Below are 24,883 nucleotides of genomic sequence, written 5' to 3' on the forward strand. Positions count from 1 at the left end.
CCATTCAGCCGGAAGTTGCTGCTTACTTAGCGGAGTTTATTACAGTTCTGTCAGATACGCTCCGATACAGAATTTGAATACCGAAATATACGGAGTAGGTTATTGGGTTAAGAGGTTACGACCCGGTTGACTGCTTGGAAAATAGGATAGCTTTTGGGAGTTTTTTTTTTTTTACAAGACGAGTACGTAGTTTTGTTTATTTAATACATTTCAATACATCGAACGTGTATGGAAATCGTCGTTGAAATTCGGACACGAAGTATTGTGTCCCCTTCGTTCATCGACGTTTTTATTTCCGATTAAAATCTATCGCGTATTCGATCGAAGCCAACAATGTACCGTGCCGAGCTGAGAAAACGACCTCTGAAAGAAATCGAAACACTTGTGCAGGTAACAATAAGTAAACATTGCTCAACACTGTCCACATTCTCTACAACGTTGGTAGAACGATTCTTCGTTACCGATGCACACTTTGAAACTATTTAAATAACATTTTCTCCATTTTTCCAACCTTTCTCAATCGCAAGAAGTAACTTCGATATTGAACTTGAGCGAATCACCCTGTATTTCCGAATCAGTCTGCGTACAACAGTTTCGAGATATCGTTTCGTCTCTTAAACTTGGGTCACCATCGCCGATAAAAACACTCTTACGTTCGGCACCTGCTGCAAAATTCTATCCGAAATAGAGGTGACACTTGGAGGACGTTTCTGGTTAGCGCGACAAAGTCGAGGAACAGGGTGCAAGTTATCGATATAAACTCGCGTACCGATCGCTGCTGGACGATCGTAAATTTCGAATCACGCGCCCCTTCGATCGGTCGCCAACTCTCCCCACCCCCACTCTCGTTTCGCCGAGCTGTATCGCGCGATTGCCATCGCCCAGAAAATCCACGAGGAATGCCTCAGGCCGTGAGCCACGTTTCTCGCTGATTGCATTCTTTTGTACTTTGCGTCAGTATGAAATTACCGACCGCCGGCCGGAAACTTGCTCGCTGGCTGCCTTTGGAACGTCCAAGGGTTGAGAATGGGGGTGTGGCGAGGAGGGGATGGAGGAAAAGTACAGGAAGAGAGGGGAGAAAGAGAAAGAGAGAGAGAGAGAGAGAGTCCGGAAGTTTTTCCTCGTAACTTCTGGCAGAATTCGGACTATCCCAGAAGGGGTAATTGTTGGATCGTCCGATAGGGGGCGATGAAAAGCGTAAAGGGACGGTAGGGTGTAGGGATAAGGAAGTTATATAACATTAAAGATCCGATAAAAGAGTCGGGATAAATGGTGGACGAATTTCATTAAATGACGCTTCGGTTGGTAATTCAATTTTCTTCCTCGTTTTTGTTACATCGTTCCGCTGCGTGCCTCCCCCCCCCCCCCCCTCTTCCTCTCAGGGCACGTTCTCCCTCCCAACAAGTCGCGAACCTTCGGTTCGTTTCGACTGTGGTGTTGACACGTTCGTTCTGTGATTTTGATAAATTCGGATAATAACAAAACACGAATGTTTCGTTAACGTGTTCTTTTTTACATTAAGGGAAATAAAGAGAGAGAAAGAGAGAGTTGGAACATTTTAATCGAGCTTGTATCCTGGAAAGTGTTTCTGGTAAATAATTATCCACGTCGTGCAAGTTTTACACCGGAAGAATAAAAATTAATTTTCCAAATGTTATAGCAGTTTTGTACGTTAAACGTTTCCAGCCTGCGTTGTGGTAAATTGTGCAACGAGTTCGTTTCGACGTTGTCGTTAGTAGGATGTGAACAACTTCGAAGACTTTCGAACCTGTCAAATTGTTAGGATGTTGTCCTACAATTTGTGACATTTTTGGTACTCAAGGTACATCCGAAGGTAACGACTGAAGCATACTCAGAAGTAATTTTTCAGCCGTCACGAGATGGAATAAAAAAAAAAGAAAAAAGTATAAGTTTCCCTGATAAAAGGTAACGACGATCTTGAAAAAACTATGGAAGAATAACCGGGCTGAGAAATGTTTCTTCCATGGTATTCGAACTTCGATATCGTTGAAATTACGCGATAAATGTTTGTCGCGCCATTGAAAATAAAGCAGACGTTTAGGTGGTCTCGTTCAGTCCGAGACACCCGGTATACCGTGCGATCGGGTTTCTGTATTTTCAGCACACTCGCGGTAAAACGCAGGGAACTGCCTCGGTTACTGCACCAAGTTCGCGTTACACGGAATTTCTATAAATTATAAGTGACACCGAACCTGTAATAAACTTTGCCCCGCCTTGTTTTCTTTTCACGTTCTCGTCTTTTTTGGCGAAAGACACCGGCGTTCTTAGCGGGCGACACCGACACTTTGATACAGGATCGCAAGTTTTCGACAGGCCAGGGTTACGAAGTTTCACTCGGTAAAATGGCGAAATTAATTACACCCTAGTTGCCAGGGGAATACGCCAACGGCGTATTATCGGTTTAATATACCGCCACGGTAGTAGCAGCGGAGCTTTTATCAGGGATCGATCACCAATATTAAATGAAAACTGTAACGAAGTGTTGCATCGTCCATCAAACCTCTCCAAAAGTTTCATCGCGGCTAGGCGAACGATGAAACTGCCGATTGTCTTAATATCGCTACCGGTACACCAATATTATGCTAATACCGTGTCTTAATATCGCTATTGGTACACCGATATTATGGTAATGCGCGGGAACGTAACAAAGCACGTATCAACTCGAGAAAATCCATAGAGATACCGAAACGAAGAGAAAGTGCAATTTACTTTAATATTTAACATCGATGGTACCATTTAGTCAAATCCTAGGAACCTTCGAACGATATTGTGGGTATGTAACGAAATACCTATGATTCTGAGAAAATGTGAAACGTTCGGGATAGACGTTTTTCTTTCGAGTTCACGAGCGGGAAATTCTATCCAAACAAAGTACAAAATTGTACAAATACAAGAATGATCCAATTGGAATATATTTTGGTCGATGAAGTCGTTTTTCTAAGAAGACGAAGGACGTTTTTCATTTCGACAGATTGCATACGCTAGGATATTTAGAAAATTCACGACGATTCTGGATCGTCGATATCATCGGGCTGGAAACTATCAGCGACAATGTCTTTAATAATAGAGGGAAGGGGGGGGGGGCGTACACAGCACCGAGGCTATTTCAACCACTCCGAAATTGTTCGAAATCGTTCGTTTGTCGGAGCGTAATTAAGTTATCACACTTTCACTCTGAATTTCAATGGTTCGTCGCGAGCAAGCGGCCACCGGCTGTAAAATTCGCGTTTTCACGCGCAACAAATTGCAAATTATACCGGCCTCATTATGATTCATGGAATATTCCCTAAGCGGCGAGGTACGCGCTCGCTGGCCGCGCTTCTGCATCCACGACGACCGCAAGTTCCTCCGCTCGTTCCAGATCCACGGAAACATCGAAACCCTTTTACATTCTGCGTGCATGATAATCCGCTGCCTTGCGGGACTAACGCGTTGTAAATTTTCCAATGAATTCTCGTCAGTGGTAGAAATTATCCGTCTCGGGCCGGTTTAATCGGTCATGCGTTGCGTTCTACCTCCATGGCTCGATATTTAAATCTTATCGAAGCACGTGAAATCAAAAACATCGATTTTCTTCTTTTTTTCTACAATTTCTGTGACAGAAATGATCATTGAGCGTTAGGTATTGTACCGAAATTCGAAATACGAACCAAATTGCAGCATAACGCGTGTAAAATTCCTCTAATCGTATATCAGTTCGATTCTTTATTATTATATATTCGTAATTTTATACGTAAACAACGAATATCCGAATGTCGATCCATTTTTATCAATGCAAGTTATAAAATGCATTGATTCGTTTATTCACGATACTTGCGTTTTACCGACAGTGTAATGTATATTGCGCACGAATTAATCCTGTTTGTTCTAAAATCAAATTTTCGTAGTAAAAATAAACGATACTACGTAGCAACGGGAACAAGTATTTAAATGTATCTCAAACGTTGCGGAGACTGCAACATTTTTGGAGAAGCAAACAAACGTAGCAAGTTTGTGCAAATAAATTGTAAACATTTCTTCAATTGCAGCAATTGTTATCCATTGTATTTACTCGTTCGTATTTTAAGTATCCATTCTGTAAAATTTGAAGCAATTCACGAGAAATAAATGCAACGAGTGAAAATAATTACAGTCGCGCAGAATAATGGATTTTTTTTTGTTCTTGTAAAGAGTCAACAGTCGTGTACGTAAGGAAAACGTGGTAAGTTTAAATTTATTTGTTTCGAACGTTTCGACCGTAATCTTTGTCGATCTTCGTTGATAACGCAACGTAACAGTAAGGGAGTAACCATTGTATTTTATAATCTTCACTTGCTTCTGCACTGTTGCATTACATTGTTTACATCGAACAGGACCGATGTTAGAAAAAGTAATAATCGAAACGTTCGAAGCAAATAAATTTCAACTTGTTTCTGCAACTATGTTAGAATTCCACCGTTACGATAAATTGGTAACCGAATGTAACTTCAATTACAGTTCGATCCTCACTTCACAGAAACCTGTTCAAAAACCCACAGTTGGGGTACCACTGTCACAAAATACAGAGCACAAAACCTTCCGTCTCGATTCGAAACGACAAATTCTGATGTCTCTCACTGAATGGTCGTGTTCGAATAAAAAAAAAAAAAAGAAAAAAAAAGAAAAAAAGCACCCGAATCGGTGGAACGTTGTCTGGTGTCGCCCGTACTTCACCGGCGACCGTTCGAAACTTTCATCAACGCGCACCGTAACCATTATCAGAATTAATTATTGCCAGGCGTTATTGTCGCCGGAGCAACATAAACTTCGGCGAATTTCGGTAGATTACTGTACGAAACTCGTGTAAGAGCAATGGGCCATTCAGTTGTAACAAGAGCAGATGCGCAGTCTCCGTGCATGCGGCACCGTAGGAGGATGTGCTGGGTTGCACCCTCCTCGAAGTGCAGCGTCGAGTTAAGTTTCCTCGAAGTGCACCACAACGAGGCTCTGCCCGTGCCAGGGATGCTGCACCTCGCGGTAACCGGCATCGCGTGCATGTCGAAGGCTGCTGCCGTAATTCCTGGAATTAGCAGAATCCAGAACGGCTTCTATCGGCGATAATAGCGCTTTGACGCTATTCCCGGTACGATCAGATTGTCTTCTCATCTCCACTCGATTCCCCGTCGAATCCACCAAAGCCGGGTGCATAATGCCGGGACGAAGATTGAGAAACGGAGAGAGAAAGAGAGAAGAGTCTCTGCTGGAATATCTCACAACAGGTTGTTAGAAAACCTTTCGGCTCGACTGAGCATCGGTTGTTCTTTGATGGTTCCAGAGATCTTGGCTTTGCATTTCGGAAGAACGATTACCGACCCGTTCGAACATTCGATGTATTCTCATTGGCGTGTTCCCGAGGAATTAATCTACGAAATTTGAAAGTTTCTTTATCTAGGAACCGATTCGAGTATTTTAACGTCGATATGCTTTCGGCTTATTTAAGTCTTTGATAGATAAATGTCTTTCTTTGGAACAATTCTAACAAATTTCTATGCGGATTTACGAATTGTAGTAGAAAGAGAGAGAGAACCTTCCATTGATTTAGAAAATTATTATTTTTGAATTAGGAGAGAATATATAATACATAGGATGTCCCAATCGTCACCGGTCGATTTACTTTTTGAATAACGCTCGAACGGTTTTAGGAATCTAGGCGCTTGTTTTTTCATTTAAAAGTAGAAGCTTGGGAGATAATAATGGAACGAGACGTCTTCTAAACAGCCACCTCGGCTTTCTTTTACGGACCGAAGAAAATAAGCTAAACCTGTTTAGAGGAGAGTCGAGGCAAGACTTGTACTCACTTGGATAATAGTCTATAGATGTACTTTTACGTCTTGGGGCATATAACGTGTTAAGAGTCTGTAACGTGAAGTGTGTACGACGATGGACAAATGTGAACCCAGTGCTTATTTTCTCTCACGTTTTTCGAGAGTAGAGTCCGCCGTTGGCTCGTTGCCACGGCAACCGTTTCCAACGGTGGAAATACGATGTTTACAGTCTCTCTCGATCGACACGCGTAGCATCTTAGTCGCTTTGAAAACGTTTATAACGACCGTGATGGTTTTAATCGTACAACGCTGTCCAAACGAGGTCTTGTATGGCCTCTGAATTTCCCTCGCTCTCGCCTGAACGCAACATTATGCACACGCGAGGCGTTACCTTTTCGTGGCTACCACTTTAGTGTCGTGCGGTTTCTCCGGGAACGTACAGTGGATCGAAAAAGTATTTCTACACCGTATTACATTTTTATCAATTACCTACAAGTCCGATTTGAACGAAAGTTTGTGTGCCTGTAAAGTATACTGAGCCTCGTATGACTTGTTTTTTCGTCGATAAGAAGTATTCTCGAGAGAATAAAATCTCCTCGTAGAAATATTAATCGGTCTTTATAGAAAACTTGCAATCTTTGTCTCATATTTTTTATTAATATTCCTGTGTGATTTATCCCAGTGACTATTTCTATTTTCAATTGTACTTTTATTTTATCTTTTACCTCTGTCGCGTCTCCTTAGTGTCACATTTCGAAAATAGTCTTCGCAAACGAATTCCAACGACCACTTGCACTCCACTTATTTTTATTTTTTTTTCTTTTATCGTAGAATAGCGACTACACAGTTTTGAAAAGAGCCCGCAACGAGGGTCGAAATCTCGTTGTTCTACACTTGGACGGATTAAGTTGTACTTCGTGCCAGCTCCATCGCGATTGCACCGAGCGAGGACAACCTCGTGACGGCTGTACAAGCGAAATTGACAAGAAGATCTGTTAAAATATCGTCGAGCGTATCAAGCGGAGCGTATTTACTTTCGATGCAGTCCCCACTCGTTTTAATCAACAGTACAGGATCAACCTATTTGTACATCCACCGGAAATAACACGGTGACATACTTTCCTGTTCTTTTTTTCTCCCGCCTTTATTCGATACGCGACTGTCACAGCGAAAGAACTCTGAGGGAAATATTTCGACGTCCAGAACGAGCGTACGTAAATTATCGTATTACTATCGTATACATTACTATCGTGCGCGATAGTACAGGGTTCATAAATCCCATAAACGATGATATACCGCCGTCGAGCGATCGGTCTCGAACGCACACCGCTCTGCCTGGCTAGCAGTACAGAAAAAGGCGATCAATGGTTTAAGCCGCCGAATGGAAACAGAATAAGCACTGAAGTTCGTAGATACGGCGTGTGCGATGAAGATAACGAGAAATCGGAGAAAAACGGGACCTCGTAACGTGTGCAACGAGCAGCCCTGACGTTTGCTCCTCGTATCTGCTCTGTTTCTGTTCTCGCGCTGGAAGTGGAGAAAGAACTACGATTATTCGAACTGGTCAGGAAACAGTACGTTCGGATCGTCGAACGACTGTGTTTCAACCTTTTCGAGAAAGTGACGTGTTTTTCTTTTTTTTTTTTTCATAAAATAAATATTTATTCGTCGAATAAATATATCGTCCGAAATACGTCGTTGAAAAAACCACTGTCCCGATGTCCTTGATATTCCGTATTACAACGATTCGAAATAAAAAGCTCGATTCGTGTGTAACACCGATATAGCCGTGACCCGGGAGTACGGAGAGAAGAGATATTGAAAATTGGCAGAACGATAACGTTTTAAAGAAAAATTGTGACATTTTTCAAAAAGAAGCGAAGCTCTCTCTCTCGGTGGGTAAAAATATTGAAAAATTTTAAAGAAATGAATTTTCTTTCACTGATATCGAAAACCATAAAATTTGAGTCGAACTTCTTTTCGATATCTTTTAATAATACGAAAACTGGTATTATTGACACTGAAAAGGAAGAAATGTTACGTTAGTAGCATCGTTTGAAACGCATCGTACTCGTGCAAAATTTCAAATATTTTTCAATCTTTGAGTTCTCTTTTACGGTGAACTTAAATGTTTACGATTTTTGGTTATTTTACATTATCAACGGTGAGTGAAAATCGACGTTACGGATGATAATTTCGCCAATTCGTCGATTTCCCGTTCAACGTACGAACCTCTTTTCACACCGATAGCTTCGATAAAGTAAAAAGAAAAAGGAAATCGATTCGCTGGAACGTCTACTGCGGAATATCTTCTTAAGAGCAACCTGACCGGTCGTGCGTCTTCCAAGACAGTGTCCCGAGCAAATAAACCAACGGATGCGTCCTGGCTTCCTCCCACAAGGTGTGTATACACTAGCGGGGCTGGAGAGGGGTGTAAGTACGTCAGGGACGAGCACACGGGCGTGCAGTCCTGTCGCGCGCATCAGCGCAAAAGGGATGTTATGTACCAACAAAACATTGATTCGCTAAACTCGTGATGTAATACGTCCATTTGAAATGAGCTTGGCCAACGGCCAAAATCCTCATCACAAAACACTGTGTAGGCAGCTAGCAAACAGGCCCGCCAGTGGAAATAGGTCTGCCGGTGAGCCGCGGCTTTATTCGGCGATCGATACGGCCAGCTTTGGAGAAGTATCATAAACCTCCATCCCTCTCTCGACCCCCACCACCCCTCCACCATCCACCCCAAGCCACCACCATTGCGTCTATCCTCGTTCGCGTCTGCCTTTGCCCGCGAACCTGTCTTTCCGGTTCGTCTTTCTTTCTCTCGATTCTCCTCCCCATCCTCCTCCTCCTCCTCCTTTTCCTCCACCATTCATCCCCCCCGAGTTTTGTCGACCGTTTCGATGTTTCGATTCACCCTCCCGGCGGAGACGGTTCCAGCTTGCGTACGGCTACGTTCCTGCGTGCGTTTTTACCGTTCCCCCTCCGCCCCGGAAACAGAGCCCCCCTCCTATGCTTTCCGCGCACTTGCCACTGCCTCCGTGGACCACTGGCGGATTAAGGGCACTTTGGCCGCATTCTGGTAAACACGTCGGGCTTCGCCCAGTTTTTCGGCACGAATCCGCTTCGCGTTCGACGCGAAATTATTCGGAGAGTCGAGTCCCGATCGACGTCGGTGATGATACCCGAAGGTGTATCGATCAAAACGAATCGAGTTGTACTCGGTTTGAATAGTCGAAAATACCAAGAGCTCGAAAGTACCGAGTAGTTGAAAAATGTCGAGTATCTCGAGAGTATTAAGTAGTTCGAAAATACCGAGTAGCTTGAAAGTACCGAGTAACTCGAGAGTACCGAGTAGCTAGAAAGTATCGAGTATCTCGAGAGTACCGAGTAACTCGAAAATACCAAGAGCTCGAAAGTACCGAGTAGCTGAAAAGTACAAAATAGCTTGAAAGTACCGAGTAACTCGAAAGTACCGAGTAGCTTGAAAGTACTGAGTAACTCGAGAGTACCGAGTAACTCGAAAATACCAAGAACTCGAAAGTACCGAGTAGTTGAAAAATGTCGAGTATCTCGAGAGTATTAAGTAGTTCGAAAATACCGAGTAGCTCAAAAGTACTAAGAGCTCGAGAGTACCGAGTAGCTCGAAAGTAATAAGTAGCTCAAAAATACCGAGTAGCTTGAAAGTACCGAGTAACTCGAGAGTACCGAGTAGCTAGAAAGTATCGAGTATCTCGAGAGTACCGAGTAACTCGAAAATACCAAGAGCTCGAAAGTACCGAGTAGCTGAAAAGTACAAAATAGCTTGAAAGTACCGAGTAACTCGAAAGTACCGAGTAGCTTGAAAGTACTGAGTAACTCGAGAGTACCGAGTAACTCGAAAATACCAAGAACTCGAAAGTACCGAGTAGTTGAAAAATGTCGAGTATCTCGAGAGTATTGAGTAGTTCGAAAATACCGAGTAGTTCAAAAGTACTAAGAGCTCGAGAGTACCGAGTAGCTCGAAAGTAATAAGTAGCTCGAAAATACCGAGTAGCTTGAAAGTACCGAGTAACTCGAGAGTACCGAATAGCTCGAAAGTACCGAGTAGCTCGAGAGTACCGAGTAGCTCGAAAATACCGAGTAGCTGAAAAGTAGAGAATAGCTTAAAAGTATCGAGTAACTCGAAAATACCGAGTAGCTCGATAGTACCGAGTAGCTCGAGAGTACCGAGTACCTCGAAAGTACCGAGTAGGTCGAAAGTACAAAGTAGCTCGAGGAAATCGAGCGTTTCGAATGAACCGAAATGTTCGAATTGAAACAAGTAGCTTAATAGACTCGAGTGTCTAAAGAAAACCGAGTGATTCAGAAAAATTGAGCTGTGTGGATATATTATACAATTGCTCCAAAAAGTATTTTCACGCTACATTATTAGAAAATTCTTCTTATTTGTAAGATTGAAACTTGACTCATTCGAGTTACTCGTTTCAATCCGAATCACTCGATTCCTTCGAGTTACTCATTTCGATTCGAGCTACTCGGATTCTTAGTGTTGCTCGTTTCAATTCGAGCTACTCAATTTTCTCAAACCGCTTGTTTTTTTTGCGAGCTGCTCGACTCTTCCGAGTTCTCGGATGGAATCGAAAATCCGAGTCTCAACTCGGATCGAATTTCGAATTGGTCGAATATACGAGTATGCTAAAAACTCTTGTGCTACGGCTCTCCGTTGTTCGTGAACCGCGAAGCTCGCGTCGCAGTATCTTACGTTTCTCTATTAATGAATTCAGGCGAGATGTTTTTCCCGTTGGAACAGAGAATGGGAACGAAGGAGGGGGAGGTTCCCGCGGTCACGCGCCGTTGCCGTTCCATCCCCCTCTGAGGTCACTGGGAAAATAGATTGCGTTGCCCCCTCGTACGCGGGAAGGGTAGTGTGACGTCCTTGGACCGAATGTTCCGCTTTATTGTCCAGAGTCGTTTGGTTTCGGATAAAATGTAGTTGAAAATACACCAGAATCCCCGTTTTACGAACGTTCTAATATCCGAACGGAATACAGTGGAACCTGCATTGTTTCGAACCTGAAGGGAGACGTTGGATCTACATTGTTTTTTGAACGATAAAACGCTCATTTCTCCGACATTGTTCGCACTCGAGGTAAAACGATAAAAATAATATTAACGGAAATGGAAATACGAGAATTAATATTTTTATCGTAGGTACTTAATTACGTAAAATCCTTTTGTGTCTAAAATCGTGCATTGTAATTTATAATTTCATATATATTTCGATAGAGTCACGATCGAAACGGTTTGAATTTTAGCAATCGTAACCTGCGAAATAAAGAAATAAGCGTCCGTGGTAAAAGATGTAATAATTTCGTAACGAAAAGGAAGAAAAATAAACTTAACGGCTACGTTTCTAGATGAAAGTGTAAGTATCGGAAGCTGCGCGATTAAATGACGATGTAATTACACTGACAGGGTTCTTATTGTAGAAATATACACGTACATAGAATTGTAATTCGACTACAAGAAACTTTCGAACAATAGTTTCAATTTAGCAGGTCATTCTGCGCGAGTACACCGTGTACAGCTGATTAAAGTAAAAGGGTCTCAAACTTTAGGGGTGTACGTAATTTATTAAGAGGAGTTAAAGGTGTTTAATTGACAGCTCGGAAATGTAATCTGTGGAAGTACGAGTTTGCGATACGAAGTATAATACAAAATTCGAAAACAAATAAGAAACGTATCCAATGGTAGTTGATTTTAATCTACCGAAAGATTTGGGATTAAAACGTGATTAATTCTTCGCTACTTGACGAGCACGTGCATGTTTCTTTCCTGTTGCACGATTTTGCCATAGTATAAACACAGCATTCGTCCGTTTGACTTCCTTTCCCTCTTTCCTTTCAATTACCCTCTCGCGTTTTCCACCCATACCTTCCTTTTCTGGTGAACTAGTTCCAGAATGACGGTACACCTGACTCTCACTGCAGACAGAGTTGAAACGAACCCTTTTCGTTTTACTCGATACAAGGTGAAATATTTATTTAATTCTATTTCCTTAACCATTCGAAATAGGGGGTACAGCTTGTTGAAGTTTCATTAAAACTGCAATCCGTGATTACTTTCTGTGAAAAATATGTTGTAACACGAGTAAATGCCAATTATAGGAAGTCTGTTTCGTTATAGTAATCGTTTAATTGAAATTCATGGCTTTGGTGTGTCGATAGTCAATATTTTTTCAAACTTGATTTATAATAGTTTCGAGACAATCTAAAAAAACAAAACTCTAAAAGTTTACATTTTTGTCTTATTTGGAAATTTAGTTTGGATAAACTGTACCATATCGAAACTTTCTTAATATCGCAGAGCCAGCTTAAATAAAACCAAAACGATCTTTGAAAGACTTGTTACCAGATGAATGGTAGGTAATATTTTATTGGATGTCCGAGCTATAAAAAATAGTAACAAAGAAGAAAGACAGATTCTGATGTGAAAAATGTTCCGTAATAAATTCCTCTTATAATATGAAAATTTATGAAGTTATTCGTCACGAAGTTACTTGCGAACAAATGAATCCGAACTCTTCGGTGATAGCGTAATGTTACAAGTAGGGGTCGAGGAAGTTACGAAACTTTTTTTAATGGGTTCCATTTAAACAGCTGAAATGGAACATTCTAAAAAGAAAGTTTCCACATTAGTTCTAACGAGAACACAAATAAAAGTTCTTGAAAATGTAAATTTTAGTTTTAATTTTAATAGAACTTGAAAGAAAATATACATTCTTGTGTAACAGAAAAAGATACATCTATTTTAAAAAAGTACTGGATCTATACACTTTTATACCATTATAAATATCGAATACCATTAACAATATATACAATTCAGCTCACCCTATTGCGAGACTCTCATTCACGTATTACTTTGTTTTTTGCTTGAAATAAATATAATAATAATAATAATATTAATATCATCTACAGTATTATACTATCTTAGCCAACAAAATAATTACTTCGTTAGAAAAAAGTTTGATAAAGTAAATAAAAGATCTGAAATAGATTCAAAATATCCTTTCCAGTTTTTGAAAAAGATTCTTATATAAAAATATTCTTTCGATAAAAGAGAAACACAAGTCCTCGCGTTTTAAAAAATCAAGTGTAACTGTTTATTTGGACTTCTGGTTACAAATAGTTGTACTCGAAACGCGATCGTTCCGTACGAATTCCCTTAAAGCATGATGGAACGATTTCTATGAAACAAATTCAGCAGAACAAGCGTTAGCTCGGCCATTTAACGAACTGGAGCCCTTTTTCAACGTTCGTTCAAGACTGAAGCGTTCTCGACGTACCACCAAGAGCGTTGATGGGTTAAGAACGAGCCCTGGACTGACGTTGATTGTCTCGTTTCTATCGACGTTTCATATTCGACTTCTAATGGCCTTTCGAAACGGCGCTGATATCGGAGATCCATCGATCGGCTCGTTCCACTGATACACGTGGACACCACGATTCGAATTCAATTCCATTCGATGCGTGTCTTTACGGTTCTCCATGCACGACTGCACGTGCATGTGCACTCGTGTGTACCGTATTATATTGGTTCGTACCAGTGGCCGCGTATGGATTCTGTTCGAGATCGTCTGCAGATACACACTCGGTCGACGGTATCCGAACCGTAACGTTGCTGCATGCCAATAATCTGTGATAGTTATAATGGGTGTAATTGGCATTTGGGCGGAAATTTTGATCAGCCGAATGGTGAAATAGTTTCTTTCGGCGATCATCTTCCATCGATACGCGAACGGTGCTTCAGTATTTAGAAGCAACTCTACTTCAAAGTGTTTTGCTTTAAATTATTCCAAAAGAGGCATTGTAAGTTTCTTTCAAGACTCATTTTCCAGCCTTGATACTTGAAAGTATAGTAGAACTTCGTTAGATTAACACTCGTTATGTGAACTCTATTATGCGAATATTTTCTGCGTGAAAATTCTATTATAGGAACAGTGTATTTACTATTACAATGGTGTATGGAAACACTACAAAGTGTTACAATACTTCTACAGGAATCTATTCACAATGATTCGATACGAAGTTGACATACTACGTGTAACGGTATATCGTAATGACCAAAAAATGATCAATAAAGATGAAACTAATGGTACCAGTGACGAAAATGTACCACCCTGTGTGTATTTTTCAAAATCCTTGAAAAATAATACTTGTCGATCGGTAAGAGAAATTCGTACAGAATATAGATTATCGCGAGCATTCGTGGTATTTTTTAATTTGCGATTCACTATTAAACGCAAAGCCGAAAATTTTGACCCGAATGAACGAGCACACTGAGAAAAGAACCGTGTCTTTTTCTTTCACAATTCGTGGGATGAAGTCTAGCTTTGCTTCGAGCTCACAAACGCGAAGACGTCCTTCTGCCTTCCAGTAATCAGTAATGCACGCGTCTCTCATTTCTTTGGAAGAATTTTCTATGCGAATGAAAAATGCACTAGGGGCCATTAAGTCAGATGACACTCTTTACCTGGCTACCAGCTACAGAAAGTGTTGGGTGACGTTCCTTGAAGATGAACTATTGCATTCGCATGCATTGTCACGCACTCCTCTGACCTGAATAAATGGTTCTGTTTCTTTGTGTGCTGCAACCCTGTTTCTTGCCTAATAAAAATAAAACGCGCGTTTGTAACGGTAAAAAATAAGAATCCCCCGGACGATGAATTTTATTCGTGTAACAACGGGGATACAAGACAACTGAAATGGCGTAAAAAAATATTTTCCACGATCACGCACAAACTGTTATTCAAATAGGTTTTTAGTCTTTCGTTTCTGTATTTTTAGTCATTTGTTTCGTGTTTAACTCTCAAACTATATAATTGATCTTTATTCGTGAGATGTATCGTATGGCATATTTCTTCGCAGCTTCTAAAACGCTCGGTGCGTGTTTATTTTAATTAATTGCACAACTCGGAGAACAATTTTTCCGTTTTCTTCCATTTGGTTAACCGATTCAGTTTCTCGGCAAACCGGGGAATGCGTTCAATCTCAGGGTGTCAGTTCTCGTCCGAAATAACGTTTCCAAAATGGCCGCTCCGTAATTAGACTGAGAGACGTAAGGCGCTCGTTATTGAACAGCTACGAATGACGTAACAGCACCTTTGGCGACGTATAATTGAACGCAATTGCATTGACAACGGTTTCTGGACAGGAGATCTAACGACATCTGTAATCAGGATTACAGTTCTCTTTGTCACGAGGATCCGACCTGTTGCAACTTTATGCCTCGTAGAATGTCACAGTTCTCTCTATTGATACCTTCACTGGCAATACGTAAACGTAACCGTGGACACCGTTCTTAGTTTTCTCGTAATTATTCTCGTGTTTATTTCGATCAAATTGGCAGAAAAATTTCTGCGGAGAATCACACTTTTTTTCGATGTCTACACGGTGTTATTAACCCTTTTAGTGCCGAGCGAAAAACGAGTGCATATGCAAAGAATTTAACGAATTTATCAAAGTTTGGAAAAAAGTTCGTAAAAACCAAACCGAGAATGATATTTAAAAAATTTTAAATACAGCGTACTGCGGAAGAAATGGAGGGTAATGTGATGCCAATTGTATTTCGATACTTATTGAAAATCATACAACATCAATATAAATCATGGTGAAAAACATAGAAACAAGTTTCTTTTCTACAAACAATATTTGCACTAATCATCGTTTGATCACAGTTTTATGTGGATCATGTAGAATGAAATATAAGTATTTCATTTTCAATAAAATAACTAATATCGGTCCTGAGAACAAAAGGTTAAACCCTGATGCACGACAAGCGTTAGACAAATCTACTACAGAACAAGTGAATCGTGTAGCCGTTATAACGTGATTAAAAAAAATGTTGATATTATTATAAATATTTATATTTAGTTATCTGGCTACCAAGAATATGTAATATTTCCTTATTTTTACTTACACGAGCAATTTATTTAGCATTTATCGATGCTTACCGATGCATACACCGTGTAACCCTTTATTGCAATGATTACAAATTGTGCGTGACCTTTGCACAGGCCCATCATCCTTCCTATTACAAACAATGCAAACCTTTCCCTTCTTCTATACGCTATATGCTAATAACAACAGTACTTCCCAATTTCGTAAATACTTATATTCGCCCACTTGTAATCTCTGTTTGAGCTGCGGTGGAATATATTTTCTGTTCCTGCGTATTGTTCCGGTTAAGAATTTTTTAAATTCTTTTGCAATGAAATTAGACCGTTTATAACATTCTATATATTTATTTTGACGATATATCGTCGTTCGGTACTAAAAGAGTTAATACATAAACATCGTGTCTTAAAAGGTGGCGTAAGGATAACTGTAGATAAATGTTTACTAAAACGTTTCACCGAAAGCATTGTTCTTAAATATTAATCGAGTACAGTGAATAACATCATTTCATATATTTTCGTGTATTTTTGTTCAAGTAAAGTATATTATTCAAGGAAAACGTGTACGTTTACCCAAAGGACCCAATCGTAACAGAATAACCAATCTTCTTCTATGATTTCGTCCTGTTGCTAAATTAATTCATCGGTGTGTCTCTCTAAAAATTGATCTTCAGGTATACATCAAGTTTCAACGTGTCCAAATAATTGAAGGTTTTATTTCTCGTGAAGTTTTTCCAGCTGCAATGTAAATTGTACAATTTCTCATGCATCAGATATGCACGGGGTACTCAGAGCCCAGAATTCTTCGATAACACGAACAAGGAAAACCTGTTTTCGACGATAAAGTGACTTCTTCATTGGGTTCCGCGATAGGAAGTATCGCATCTGATCGAAGTTCAGTGGAAGTGAGCTGTGCAAGTTTTCTTTACAAAATCTCAATGCACCGTTGAATGTCCGCCGATAAGGAAGTTGTAAGAAACCTTTTCAATTCGTTTCAAATGTTACTCGTTATGTGATTGTAATCTCGGACCATATTGCTGAAGGAGAGCTAAGGAAAAGAAGAACGTCGATTTACGTAGATTTTTATCGATTTCACAATGTTTGTTGAATTGTATCGCTGGATAAGGTATGTATTATTCACATAAATTGCTATGGAACAAAGGAGTCCTGTTGGAAAACTATATTTCTCTGTCTACAATTGTCTTTCCATTTTACTTTTCTTACGGATGCAAGATGCTGTTAATATTTACCAGTTGTTTGATACGAGAAATATTATAGATTGTAAAAGATAAAAGTAGAACGACAAATTATTCTATATGCATGCAATACGATGATTCGAATCACGATTTCTTGATTTGTACCGTAGTTATTTCGATCTAACGTGCGAGTTGTTGCTACTGAGACAAATTGAACATCTGGCAGAAAATGTTCAAGTTTCGATATTATAGATCTGGTAAGATAGGAAGGGTCTCGGGGTTAATACATTATGTATTACTAGCAAGATGAGCCCTGGAAGAAACTTTGGATCGTACCGAGTCAGACGTTCTAATCAGGCTTCGTAAGGTCTGGGACTATCATAAAGGAAGCACACTGTCCACATTCTCCTTCACCCGAGGGTTATTTTCACATGCGCTTCTAGTGTCCTATTTATAAAACGTTTAAAAGAAACCTTTTACATACATTTAAATTCGCATCACTTGTCTTTCGTTGTTAATAGACATCGCTTTTGAACAAAAAATAATTTGGTACTTGATGGATTAAAAGGAATACGGTACCACGAATAAGTAAAACCCAATGAGATTTTACTATTTATTAAGTTTAGGAACTGGTTACTACCTTCCAAGGTCTCATCTTCTAATGCAACCTAAGCAAGCTAGCTTAAAAGTAAGCATTAAAGCAAACTTTTTATAGTTTCTGATGGTAAATAACATTGACATATTCCTTGTAAATCTTTCCATCTACTTTCGATCAGTAATTCCAAATAAAGTTACTCAGAAGCAATTTGTTCTCTTAAAAAATTTCATAATAAAATTTGTGTAAGCTGATCAGCTCGTCACTATTTTGTAGTGTATTAATTTGATTAATTATTATATATGTAAATCTATAAGTGCCACCACTTGACTGCCTGTAGAGCTCAGCAAGTGTCTCAGAAAAATGTCCCAGAAAAATATGTTCTTGGCAAGGGTGGTGGTTTTTGAAGCTAAGATTAAATGGAAGTCGTACAAAGATTGCGTCCAGATTAAAAATTAATCGTTAAAAAGAATCGCGTTCAGTTTATATTTTCATATCGAATTGTTCTCGTTAGGAGCAGAAATACTGTTTGCGCAGAATCGCTTCATAAAGCATCGACGTGACTGGTTCGATACACACCCTATTCATCTCACGTGTCGACGCGCAACACGCGCAAAACTGGAAATAAAAGCACTCGACACTTTATTTCTATCATCATTTAACTAGTTGCTTTTAACGTTCCTTGCTCTTTGACCGTCGCATTACTCTTCTGACGTCTGATTCAATTTTATTTGATAGCAAAGAGCCACGCGCGCCGACCGTTTCCTGGTGCTTTTAACGGTTCTGTCGAAGAATAATATCGATCATATCATGAAAAACTTTATTCGAGTAGGAACCGTGTACACTCATTAGAAGAGATCGATGAGAGCAGTCAGATCGGAGAGCAAGAGAAGATTTCAGGTTCCGCATAAATTAGAAAGAAAATTGGTTAATCGAAAAAAGAGAAACACAAGAAGTAAATAGTAAAATACTTTGTCGTCGAGCTGAAACAGATATAAAAATATACTTTAATTCTCTGCTTGTTCTTTCTTTCATACGAGTGTACTCTATTAAATGAACTGCTCGCTAAAGGTTTCTTCCCCTTTGACTGCGTCTCTATTCCATTCCCATAAGTAGTGGTGCAATTGGCTCGGAAATGTTGATGCATCGGAAGTGCATTTGAACAAATCATTTATTTCTCGTTGAAAAATCGTCGTTGGAATTGAACTACAACTTAGTATTCTATTGGACAATATTACCGTATTGTACAATGTAATTATAATGTCTTGAAATCAGTTGTTTTCGACGTTGTGTTTACTCAATTTACTTGGAATAAAATTAATGTATAAATTATTCAGATATTTCGATCACTTAACGATGACGTTAATTTCATTGTAAAATTTCTTGCTATAATAAGTTCCTATTAGTTATTATGGAGACACACAAATAACTTTAGAGAAAATGTAATGTAGTTTATAATTGATGTATTTTTTATTCGAACGTCCTTGAAAGAGGCTGATCACTTTTCCATATATTATCTATAAACACAGCCCTTTGTGCTATTAAAAATTTCACGGAGAGTAACTTTATAAATTAAATTGACGTATAATAATATTTACGATACGACTGAACTACAATTTATAGCAAACGTGTTTTTGCCAAAAATCGTGGTCTACATCCATGCGCTTCCATCTATTCTCATACACGATGCATGGAACACCTCAAACGAAAACCAATGGCGTGTTTCCAATGCATAGATCTATGGACGAACCTAATTCTACAGTATTTTCCAGTGCATGCCTCTATGAATTGGATAAGATATATTTTTACAAACATTTTTTTTCCTATTTTGAACAAAAAACTAGTATTCATATTTATGTTATCGGATCATTTGAAAAAGTTCAATCAATTGTTACTTAATTGTTTACAGATTGTTAGTTTCTCGTTTTTATTATTACTATTTCATTATTATTTTGTTATCCACATTTATCCACATTTTTTCGTTATCCACGTTATAGACATTTTCATACTTTACACGTATATTTCATTGTATTCTTAAATTATTATTTCAGCGATTATAGCGATTACTCGTGTTGAAATTCTGAAATTCTGTCGACACGTTCGTTCGTTTTTAGGCAGTACCAGTGAGCCAACTGCTGCTTTCATGTGAAATAAATCCTATTAGTCGTTTGAATCTGCTTTCATTGCTATTTTCCAAACATCCATTTCGATAGTTGGGAAACCGGTTATTTTGCACACACAAATTTAAGAGAGAAGTTTTAATTTGTAAAGAGTGTTATTTCAACCGTAAATATACTGCTGCCAAATATTTCATTATTGTTACGAAATGAATCTTAACAAAAAATAGTAGATATATAGCACACTATACAGTGCAAGTACATTGTACAACTATGTATTAATAATTATTAATACTTGCGTGTCATTGAACATTACAGAGTGAATTTGTTAAACTTTCGATCGGTAATTACAAATAAAGTCACCTAGAAGCAATTTGTCCTCTTAAAATATTTCATAATAGAATTTTTGTAAGCTGATCGGTCTATTGTCGTGTCACTATTTTGAAGTGTATTAATTAATACTTCGAATTTAACGTATTCGTATATTTCAAAGAATTCGATCGTAGTATACGGTAAGATAGTTTAAAAATCGTTTATAGCGATAAATCAAGTGCAAAAAACTATAAATAAATATTTCTTCCGTTGCTTTTGTTTTTACTTAAGATTTTTAAACAACCAGTTCCTTTACTTTTCAAACGTTCTGCGTAGTGATTTTGTCACTCATCAATTTTGCAGACCTACGTAGGAACCACCCTACCCATCTCACAAGTCTCGAACTCTATTTGTTGACAGACGGAATAGCAAAAGGTGAAGCGAATTTGCCGAAGGAAGGCACTTACTCCGCGTTACGTTAGAAGAAACTTTCTTTACTCGTTTCTTTTTTTTCACATATTGACAAATGCGGCTCTAGTCTTACCTTCATGCAAGCTACTTCAAGGATAACCATCCTATGCATGTTCGACGTCTGAAGAAGAAAATAACTATCGGTCTTTTCAACCGAGATACTCAAAGACCAACAATTTCAGTTCGTTTCGTGACAATTGAACAAGCATTTCATCGATAAACGAATAAACGTAATTATTTCTTTTTTTTTCTTCTAATTGTATATATCCATTGTAAGTGTTGGCTATAAATGAATACAAAATTATTACGATCGTGTCAATGTTTCGTTCAAGTTTAGAATCGCCGATATATATTTCTCAAGGAAATGTGCTTCTGTTAGTATATTTAAAAATATCACCTTTTTTCGCAATAAGTTCAACTTATTTTGATTGAATTTCTTATTTGAATTTTATATCGAATATTCATTACGGTACGTACAGTCGATTCGAAAGTATTTTCAAAAATGATTTATAATTTTCGATCCACATGAATTTACAATTCTAAACGACTTTTGAAAATGAAATGAAAATTTCTAAAAAGGAAGAGTGGAATATTCAGAGAACGCTGAATTCCAAATTTGGAGTGAGGAAACAGTTTGAAAACGTTACATTGGAAACCTTGAGAAAAACTATGAAAATTCGTTCAGTGGGGTGGATAATTTACGATATTAGAAATATGTATAATTATAATCAAAAATACGAACGTGTATTAATTTTGCGTTTGAATGTTTCGTTAATGACAGTACGTGTCGAGGCGACTAAGGATGATTAATTTAAACGAAAACACGCGGCTAGTGGCATAATAAAACTCGCGTTGAAATTTCGCGCATATTGACGCGAAGTTTACGTTTGCTCATTTACAACAAATTGACGTTTGATCGCGCATCGAAACACCCGCAATATCAAAATTAAGCCTCGTCGGTAACGGCAATCCCTTGACCCCCGAAATGCGTGGAATTAGATTACGCACCACCATCGGGGAAAAAGGTCGCCACCAGAATCCAATTTACCCTTATCGCGAAGCGGAATGCACGTCGATATTTCCAAATCACAATTTGGAAGCTTCGGCTGCAAATTACGGACAGCAATTACGACTCTAATTGTGAATTAAAGTGTCCCCGGTAAATCGACGATATTTGTACCTTTTTAATCTCTACGTCCGCCGATTTTCGCACACCCTTGGAATTTTATGTTTTCCTCGTTATTGCAACAAAACGACATTTAAATTTAGTAGCGATAAGTTCGTTACAAGAAATATAATTTGCACAATTGCATTTGAACGTGTAGACCGTGTTCGACACGCTGCGCGCCCTACAAAGAATTAATCGATTAAATAACACGAATAACTTTTACTACCATGATTTCGCGCAACGATGAGTTTCATTTCTTTCATAGGGTATTCGTTATCGTGCTCAAATATTTGTTCGAATAAGTTTTTTTCTTTCGCTCAATTCCGGGGTTTTTTTTTTTGTATCAATCCAGTCGATACAGTTTCGTGTACTGTTAATTTCGCAAGGTAGAAACTGACATTAAAAGCGTGTTACCACGGTATCTGAAATTACGCTCAAAAAATGGAATAATTGTACAAGTTGACAAATTACGAGAAATATTCAGTTGCTCGGAAAGTGATTTCGTTTTCCAAAATGGAGAATATATAATTTGATAAAATGTTTATACACTCTAAAAAAATCGTGTTTCATTTTCACCGAAAAAGAAAAAAAAACGAAATGACTTTCCGAACAAGCTAATAATTTTGTTTATTACGTTCTCTTTAGAAACTCTTTCAGTGAATTAAACACAGCGACCCTTTCCAAATCGAAAGACTTTCGAACGAACCAATCCACGTGTTCCACATCAGCATCATACCCATTCTCCGCGCACCGGATGATCATAATTTTGACAATTTACAAATGTTCGGTTCAACATCCCTGATAAAATTCACCCATGCCTAATGAACTAAACTCGGTCCCGTTTGTGCCCGAATGAAACGTTATCGACGAAACGAAGAAACGTAGGGTCAGTTTCTACGCACGAGAAATTTCATCGAGCCTTCATCGGCCAATGTCAATATTCTTTCGTCGTAGTAGATTTTACGAATCCAGCGATGCGCACGGCGACGGAATTAAATTATACATTCGCCATCAGAATCGAGTTTGGCCCGGCGTTGGGCGCGATGCACGCCGGCGTTTCTGTTTGTTTCGTTGATTTATGAAGCATGGCGGGGACACAAAACACAACAACTCCCGCGCTCGCCCATCCCAGCCGCGACTATCCACGGTAAAATAGAACAACGAGCCCGGTGACGTCACGTGTAACCACGCCTACCAGCGGCCCACCTTGCCAGTCCACCATCCCCCTCCCCTTGGTTTTCGCAGCCCTCCTCTCAACCCTTTGGTATAACGCCACTACCAATTCACTTTGTGCAGTTTTATGCATATTCATTCGGCGTCGTAATAGCCCCCGCCATTAATTCGAGCCGGTCCTACCGCGCTGGTACATGTAAATCCAATATGTCGCTCTCGTGTAACCGACTTGCTTGCCCTCTTCTCTCCGGTTCCCTCTCCGCCAGGGGGTCTGGGCAAACTGCCTTCGTCCGCAATACGAAACGAATCCGTTTAATAAACAATCCCAAAGACACTTTACATTTTATTGTTTGCTCGTTACTCGCCTAACCGGTCACCCAAGCTCGTTACAAGATCAGACCGATAACAGAACACGAGGATCTTGTTTCACCGGTATGCCTAAGCCTGTGTAGCAATTTTTCGATAGTCGAGTTGACTCTATCGGACTCCGAAAGGCCCGAGTGATTGTTGGTCGTAGGAAAAAAAAATCCGTTTAATAAACAATCCCAAAGACACTTTACATTTTATTGTTTGCTCGTTACTCGCCTAACCGGTCACCCAAGCTCGTTACAAGATCAGACCGATAACAGAACACGAGGATCTTGTTTCACCGATATGCCTAAGCCTGTGTAGCAATTTTTCGATAGTCGAGTTGAATCTTCTCTCTATCGTACTCTGAAAGACCCGAGTCATCATTGGTCGTAGGAAAAAGAAATCTGTTTGACGAACAATCTTAAAGACACTTTACATTTTATTGTTTGCTCGTTACTCGCCTAACCGACGACCCAAGCTCGTTCCAAGGAGATCCAGGCGATAAGAGAACACGAGGATCCTGTTTCACCGGTATGCCTAAGCCTGTGTAGCAATTTTTCGATAGTCGAGTTGATTCTATCGGACTTTGAAAGACCCGAGTCATCGTTGATCGTAGATCTGGGCCAGTGTTGACGCTCGATGCAACGAGTTCTCCGGTTGGCTCTCCTTGCCAGCAGGAAGCGAGAAATTAGGGCTTGCGTGTTTACACGTGGTCTATCCTCCGTTAATTAAGCGATCGAGTGTGCTACCTACAAAGTGTTAATTAATGGCGTATCTCGGCGTCTTTGAGGAGAATATATTTCACTCTGTTTTAACGTCTTGCACGTGGTCGGTTCTACTGCAAGGTATGAACGGAACGACGCGTTAAACGGATCTGGGAATTTATAAAATTCAAACGAAATCGGACTTAACCAGGAAGGATCGATCGCATTTGAAGGAAAACTGCTAACACCTGTGCGTGGCTGAAAGCTGTCGAACGAAGAGCAGAGGTTCCCCGCGTTTCGAGTCGCGCAGCCGTACCTGTTTGTCGTGTTCGTTACCGAGAACTAGCCTCCGAAGACGACATCTTGGCCGACGTCTATGACGGGCAAGGGTGGTCTGGAAAATTCAACGAAACAGAGAATCGATTTGGTCACGGAGCAGCTGGCCGGGGACAGAAGCAATCAGAAGTCAGGAGAAAGCAGCCGGGGAATGAGGCTGGTCCTGGGGGGCTGAACGCGGATGGTACTCATGGTGGGAGGTTAGAAGAAGAGACTGTCGTCGAATTCGGTCAGAGTGGGAGCCTGACCGTAGCACGGGCACCAAAGGAGCTCGAGAAAGAGGAACAACCGACAGTGGAAAGGATACCAACCAGAGGGAACGAGAAAGATGAGGGTTAAAGGGACAGGGTAGGAGGATAACACGAACGGAGGTTAGAGAATGGGTTGGTTTAACTCGCGCTATTTGAGATAATTGATAGCTAGAATGGGTTCACATCCCCGGATGGCCTGTATAGCTGCAGCTAGATGTGGCCCGACCAAATGCAATTTCCTTCCAACTGGACAGAGGACTGCATTAGCGATACCGCCCTGACCCGAACTATTGCCGTGTTGCTGCTCCAGGCTTATTCCGTGGAATCCCAGCTCGTCCTTGGAACGATGTTCTTTCTTTGAGATTCTGTGCCATTGACCGGGGAGGGACCGTGAAACATTTATTGTGTCCATCGGCCGGAAGAAAGAGATCGGATCCTCGGCCGAAATCTCTCATCGCGCCAGAA

This window comes from Ptiloglossa arizonensis, chromosome 2, assembly GCF_051014685.1.
Source record: "Ptiloglossa arizonensis isolate GNS036 chromosome 2, iyPtiAriz1_principal, whole genome shotgun sequence".
Classification (NCBI taxonomy): Eukaryota; Metazoa; Arthropoda; class Insecta; order Hymenoptera; family Colletidae; genus Ptiloglossa; species Ptiloglossa arizonensis.